Raw genomic sequence first — 6,000 nt, 5'->3', positions numbered from 1 at the left:
GAAGGTGGCTGAGGTTGAAGAGAGAAGAGGATGCAGAAAATAGAGGGCTGAATTTTGAGGCTCTGAGATTTGATGAATCTTGGCTTTCCTGCCTGCAATGCAAACTAAAGTCCAGTCCAAGGGATTCCTGAATGTTGCTGTGCCACCCAGGTAAGCATCTGATCTTGTGCTACCCCCTGGCCCCATACGCTAGACTACTGCACCAAAGATGCAGAATCCTCCCCTTGGATGCATACGTGATGGTCCCCCAGCTTCTCAACTTGTTATCTTTAAGTTTTTGCTTTGATGAACACTGACCTTTCCCCCTCATTCTTCCAAGCCATCTGCCTGCTCTGTGAAAAAAGGTGGCCTTGGGTGTGCCAGCTAATGAAACTTTCCTTAGACAGGGGTAACTCGCAGAGCACAGCAACACAAGGTATTTTTTCTTTGTTAAATTTAACTTTGAAAATTATAACCTGTTTATAGGTCTCTAATTGGCTTTGCCAAGGAAGGCCAGAATGCATTATAAAGCAAGGTTTAAAGAAATAAAACACCTAAGTACAGACTGGAAATATGGCTATTAAATTTATATGGCCATCAATCCATTAAAGCCTTGGTATTCTTCCATTATCCTTGTAAAGCCAGGGGTTCTCAACCTTGGCTACACACTGGAGTCACTTTGGGAGCTTTAACAACCGCTGATGCGTGGGTCCCATCTCCAGAGACTGTGAGGTGATTGTTCTGAGAGTAGGGATTCTAAAAAACTTTCCAGGGGATTTTATGCACGCTTAAGATTGAGAACCACGGTTTTTAAGGGAAAGTCTTATTTTAACCCTACCTGTGTTGCTTTTAGCATTTGAAAGTAAGGGTCCTTGAGCCTATGTAGTTCCACCTTTCCCAGAACTTCCCATTTTTGCCAACCACGAAAGCTCAGTTTGCCTAGGTGACATGGGTACTCAGGCATATAGTCAAAACTCTGCCTATGTTTATAGTTTTAAGGAAAGAGGGTCTTAATTTATCTCCTGCACCAATGAGCAAGTCAAGTATGGTGGGATAGGAGGGGCAGATGGGAAGATGGAACCAGGGAGAGCAAAAGGCAAAGACCTTGGTCCAAGGGGAGCAGCGGTGCCATCTTTTTTTTTTTTTTTTTTTAAAGATTTTATTTATTTATTTTTCCCCCAAAGCCCCAGTACGTAGTTGTCTGTCATAGCTGCACATCCTTCTAGTTGCTGTATGTGGGATGCGGCCTCAGCATGGCTGGAGGAGTGGTGCCTCAGTGCGCACCCGGGATCCGAACCCGGGCCGCCGGCAGCGGAGCGCACGCACCTAACCGCTAAGCCACGGGGCCGGCCCCAGCGGTGCCATCTTAATCCTTGGGGGATGTAGGATTGTCACAGCAGTACTCCACATTCTTAGGTCACTTTTCCCTCTCTTCATAGCTGTATTTGCCCAGCCACTGTTGGCTGCATGGGCTCTGGCAGGCTCTCCCTGTGTCAGAATCTTCTGCTATAAGAACCATCTAAGAAAGATGGGAAGGGCCACAGAGGAGGATCTAAAGGCTTGAGAGCTCAGGCCCCCCCTCCCACCTCCTCTGAGTCAGTCCAGGGGCCCTGGTCATATGGCTTGCCACCCACTCACTCGCTGGTGACCCTGAGCCCTGGTTAAGGACAGTTACCCACCACAGTCTCTCAAGTGCAACCACTACAACTGCAGAGAACTTGTATAACAAGTTCCACAACAAGGTCTGGCCAGCGGCTCTGGGAACTCACTTGGGGACTGCGGTTCCCTGGGGCTAGGGTGGGGCTTTCTTCCAAAGCCCTCTCACATGGCCTTTCTTCAGAGACTGAGCACAGCCTTTGTGGTGACCCTTCAGTCCTCCACAGATCTAAAGATTCATGACCACACTTGTTGTCAGCCAAAACAGCCAACTGAGCTCCACTCCCCGACCCACGATGGGACGAGGCCTGGGAGGAAAATGCCCACATTGTTTTATTATGAGATCAGGCATAGCTTTCCCAGTGGTGAAGGGAAGCCCTCAAATGCCTTTAATATTTCTGCCAGTCTTGGCAGGTTATTTTCATTCTTCACCAGGGCACAGAAAACCATTGTTTCCGAGAACTCTCAAGCTCCCTCTAGTGTATACGATATATTGGGCATTACCTGAGTGTCAACATTTTGAAGGACCTAAGGAAATAATTAGAAATTTGGACTAAGACATGAATTATCATAATCAATTATAGCAGTGATATTTATGGTAGCAAAAAATATAAATAACCTAAATAGAGAAGTGGAAAAGTAATCCTGTTACATTGTGGTCTACAACTTCGAAATATGGTGTTTATGAGAGACTTTTTAATGACACGAGGAAATGCTCATGATACAATCGTGTTAGTGAAATTGCATACACAGTGAGACATAAAGAGTGCAAAAAACATATGTGAGGGGAAAGGGATGAATGGGCAGAGCACGGAGGATTTTTAGGGCAGTGAAAATACTCTGTATGATATTATAATAATGAATACATGTCATTATATATTTGTCCAAACCCATAGAGTGTACGCATAGAATGTACACCACCAAGAATGAACCCTAGTGTAAGGTAAGGATTTGGGGTGATTATGATGTGTCAATGTAGGTTCATCAGTTGTAACAAATTTAGTGGATGCTGACTCTGAACTCTGAAATCTGTCCCCTGGAAACTTTGTATCCATTGGTCCCATAGTGACCCAGAGCACTTACTCCATCTTGCCCATGACCATCCTTCAGATGTTTAAAGACAACAGGAATATCCCCCTGAGTATTTTCTCCGCTTCAAGCTAAGATTTTGTATTTCCTTTGACCATTTTGCTTTTTTCAGACACTTTATTCTCCTCCAAACAAGAGGCTGCCTTGTTCTTAGATGACCCATCTCCATGGCCAGAGTGGATTGGTACCGAGGAGGTACTTGACCCAAGCTGTCCAGTTAGATTTCTGCCCTGGGATTTTTCAAATCGGAACTGAAGTAAGTCAGATCCTCTCTTTTGGGAGGAACTGAGGGATGTGAGGTATGGGACATGTTGGCAGCCATGTTTTCTGCGTGTGGTGGAAAGACACTGCGCAAGAGAGAAAATGAAGGTGACCCCAAGAGGAGCAAAGAGATGGAGAGTGAGGGACCACTGGCAGCATCCAGGCATCTGGACAAAGTCCCTTTGTCTAAACCAGTTTACAATGGGTTTCTGAGACTTTCAAATAAAAGAATCACATTGGCCACATCTGAAAGCCTAGAGCATGGGCTTTGGAGTTCAAAAAGCCTGGGTTTGAATCCCATATTTACCAATTATTAGCTTTGTGACCTTTAGGAAATTTCATAACTACTATGACCTTGTTTTCTTCACCCGCACAATGGAAATAGCATTTTGTACCTTACCGCTTTACTGTAAGGAATGAGAAAAGATCGTGTATATAAGATCCAGTTTTGTACCTGACACGCAGTAGACCCTTCCCATTGGCAACAGCAAAGCAAATTTTATCTTTATTACTACTGAGTTTACAGTAATTCAGACATTTACCCAAGCTGTCACAGAATTTGTTTCTCCACCCTGAACTGACTTTTTGAGCCTCGTTGTGGGATTTTAAGAATTTTTCTGCTCACTTTATCCTTAGTTAATTCCAGAGAAACTGTTTAACAGGAATGTTGAAATTTTTGAAAGGACAGATGCTCCTCTGTCCCCTAGGAAGCCTCTGGCTTGTGTTGTTTTCAGAGTTTCATGACCAGAGCAACAGGAACAGTCAATGTTTAAAGAAGTCTTTCTCCTCTGCTGTGTGTAAACTCTTGGGCCCTTTCCCAGAAATGACTTTCCAGAATAATTGTCCTAGAAAGCTACACACAGACTGCCTGTCGGCTGAACTACCACACATTGGAGTTAATTCACAATTCCCATCATCTATCCACAATGATGACATGTAAAAAGCCCTTGGCTTGGAGACAGAAGATTCTAGGCTCAATTTCCAGCTCTAGAAGTTTCTAGACGTCTCAGTTTACTAGTAAGTGTTCACTTGAGGTGTTGAAACATTAGATGGAATGATTCATTCACTTGTAATTCACTCAACACACATTTAACGAGCACACTTCATGTCCCAGGTCCTGTAGGGGCTGGCACAGGAGTTACAAGATGAACGCTGCAGCTGACCTCAAAAAGATCATATTCTAATGAAAGAGATCAGTAACACACGGCTGTAATTTAATACAGATAATAGTCAGTGCAATTAATGGTAGCTGCTACAACAAATAAACCCCCACGTCTTGGTGGCTTATCATGAAAAAAATTTTGGGGCCGGCCCCGTGGCTTAGCAGTTGAGTGCATGCACTCCGCTACTGGCGGCCCGGGTTCGGATCCAGGGCGCACACTGACGCACCGCTTCTCCGGCCATGCTGAGGCCACGTCCCACATACAGCAACTAGAAAGATGTGCAACTATGACATACAACTATCTACTGGGGCTTTGGGGAAAAAAAAGGAGGAGGATTGGCAATAGATGTTAGCTCAGAGCCAGTCTTCTTCAGCAAAAAGAGGAGGATTGGCATGGATGTTAGCTTAGGGCTGATCTTCCTCACACACAAAAAAAAATTTTGTTTCTTTGCTCATGCAAAGTCCACAGTAGGTTAGGAAGCCCTCTGCCTTCTTATAGCCACACCATATGGGACACGTTGTCACAATGGGGTAAAGAGAGATGGAGGAGGCACATTGGCTCTTAGCTCCCTTGGTCCAGAAGTAACACACATCACTTCCCCTCATAGTCCATTGGCTGGAATTGGTCACGTGGTCACCCCAAACCTAACTTCATGGAATCCCGGAGCTCTAGGGGAGCTCGTAGATACTTGGTGAGCTCTAACTGTCTCTGCCCCCAGAGGTAATGCCATGATGCCAGTGAGCAAGGGATCACGTATTAATTGTGACTCTTGGATTCAAGTACCAGAAACCAGCTTGAGTTAGCATAAATAAAAAAGGAAGTTTACTATAAGAATTTTAAGGATTTGGGGGTGTCTTTGAGAGTCAAATGGCAGAACTGCAACTGAGCATCAGGCAGGGATTAGACTCAGGAAACGCAGAGGCACTGACACATGTCTGTTGACTTGGTACCACTTTGTGAGGAGAAAAGGAAGTAGCTGGCTTTTAGCTTCATAGGCATGTGTCAGGTGTGCTTTGTGAGGAGTTCAGGTATTCCTGATGGGGGACATTTCATCCACATTAAGGAGAGAGGGAGAGAGGGAGGGAGGAAAGGCATTCCGAAGGAGATGATGTCTGCCTCGAGTTTGTTTTTTCTAATATGTATTTTCATTGTGGTGCAATTGCCCTGAGTTTTGAAGGCTAAGAAGGAGTTTGTTAGGTGAAGACAAAGAGCAAGGTCGTTCCAGGCAGCAGATGCAAAGAACTGAATGCACGGAAGAGCTTGGAATATGTTGGGAAATAAAAGTGCTCTTTATGGCTAGAGTTTAGGGTGAAGTGACAGACACTGTAAGTTGACTGTCCAATATACAGTCTCTCTTCTTCTTTCTTGCTAATAGATCCTTGATTTTATCTGAGGCATTTGTAGTACCATTTCCAAGGTGATCATGACAAGGTGATCTAGGCCCAATACAACAATTCTGTTCCTTACTTTTTAGATTCCCTTGAATCTAGTGTTGGCCATGTGACTTTTTTTCCGGCCGATGAAAACTAAGCAGAAGTCAGCTGAAGGGTGCTTCTGGAAAATCTCTTGCTGTTGTGATAAAAGAAAAAGAGAAGCAGCAGGGACGGCTCCTTGTCCTTTCTCCCTTCTTCCTGCCTTATGTGACGATGTGATGACTGGAACTGCAGCAGCCATCTTAAGCAATGAGGCAAGAAACATGAGGATGAAGATAACATGCCAAGGATAGCACAGAGAAAAGATAGAAGGAGTTAATGTCTCTGATGGCATCACTGAGCAGTCAAATCATTGCCAAAGATTTTCTTACTTCCAGAATTCATGTCATGCAAGAAAAATAAACCCACATTTGTTTAAG

Source organism: Ceratotherium simum, chromosome 29 (genome assembly GCF_057802395.1).
Source record: "Ceratotherium simum simum isolate JZ-2026a chromosome 29, ASM5780239v1, whole genome shotgun sequence".
NCBI classification, from domain to species: domain Eukaryota; kingdom Metazoa; phylum Chordata; class Mammalia; order Perissodactyla; family Rhinocerotidae; genus Ceratotherium; species Ceratotherium simum.
This window is presented reverse-complemented; position numbering follows the sequence as displayed.